Source organism: Octopus sinensis, linkage group LG15 (assembly GCF_006345805.1).
Source record: "Octopus sinensis linkage group LG15, ASM634580v1, whole genome shotgun sequence".
Taxonomy (NCBI): Eukaryota; Metazoa; Mollusca; class Cephalopoda; order Octopoda; family Octopodidae; genus Octopus; species Octopus sinensis.
This window is the reverse complement of record NC_043011.1, coordinates 7,820,142-7,821,481: the sequence shown is the minus strand read 5'-3', so window position 1 is coordinate 7,821,481 and position 1,340 is coordinate 7,820,142. Positions and strand designations below refer to the sequence as shown.

The window sequence follows — 1,340 nt, the reverse complement described above, 5'->3', positions numbered from 1 at the left end:
GGCCCGAGGCAATAGTAGAAGACACTTGCCCAAGGTGCCACGCAGTGGGACTGAACCCGGAACCATGTGGTTGGTAAACAAGCTACTTACCACACAGCCACTCCTGCGCCTGAATTTTAACAACAAATTCTCCTATAGACTACCAAGAGTTATATGGACCTCAGTTGAGAACCATTGGTGTACACCTTCCAGTATTAGAGATCTGTTCGTCGCACAGCCACTCAATAGTCCACTGCTTCATCTGTTGAAATCGGGTTTTCAATGTATTGAGTTTGTTTTTTTCGAGAGTTCCGGCAAACCGTTCTGTCAGATAACAAAATTCCACCGCCACTCCTTACAAGTAGTTTAACAAAGTGTCGTAGAAATTCGGACTCATCTACTTCGATACAGATAGCAAGCGCCTGTGGCGGACTGTCAGAGAGCTGAATTGTGGCTGTGTCGCTAAATGGAGCTCGTTGAAAGGATTGTGTGTCCTGTTGTTTCAGAGTGAATGCCCGAGTACCAAAGACCTATTTTTCGTGTCTCGCTTCCCGGAATTAGTCAGCTATCATTCTCGTTCCGAGCACATCGTAATCGATGTCTTCTCTTTTTTTTTTTTTTCTAGTTTCAGCTCAGAGCTGCGGCCATGCTGATGCACCGCCGTTAGTGAGAGAAAGTTGTGGTGAAAGAGTACAGCAGGGATCACCACCATCCCCTGTCGGAGCCTCGTGGAGCTTTTTAGGTGTTTTCGCTCAATAAACACTCACAACGCCCGGTCTGGGAATCGAAACCGCGATCCTATGACCGCGAGTCCGCTGCCCTAACCACTGGGCTATTGCGTCTCCCTGAAAATCTCGACCGGACGGGGCCCCGGGGCGATAGGATCCCGGGGCCGCAATGTGCGTTCGAGGTGTCGATGTTCACTGAGTCCTGCAATTCGCATCAGTTCACGCGGATAGCCGCGCTCTTCATCGACGGACGAGCCGAGTGATCCCCCGTCCATCTCTGCTCATCTTTCCAAATTAGTTTACTAACTCCATCCCCCCACCCACTACTCTACTGCTAATTTTTTCTCGAGCCCAAGCAGACATAAGGTCAGCTACCCGTTCTTCATGGCGTGGAAGTGACCGAGGTCACAACATAACTCCCTGAACGGGACGCCGGTCCGTTGCCGGATTCAGTTTTTTGAGGAAAGAAACAAGTCGATGACATCGACATCAATACATGATTGGTACTTCCATTTTATCGTCACCGAAGGAATAAAAGGCAAACTTGACCTCGGCGGGATTTGAACTCAGAACGTAAAGACCCTGACGAAATACTTATTTCTTTACTACCCACAATGGGCTAAACACAGAGAG

General features: G+C 48.9%; 1 non-coding gene across 1 annotated transcript; it reads right to left on the bottom strand.

Annotated features, from left to right (window-relative positions):
* Positions 1–827: 827 nt before the first annotated feature.
* On the bottom strand, positions 828–986 carry LOC115220091. Its single transcript, XR_003882463.1, has one exon. It is a non-coding gene; the product is annotated as a 5.8S ribosomal RNA (ribosomal RNA).
* Positions 987–1,340: the final 354 nt, after the last annotated feature.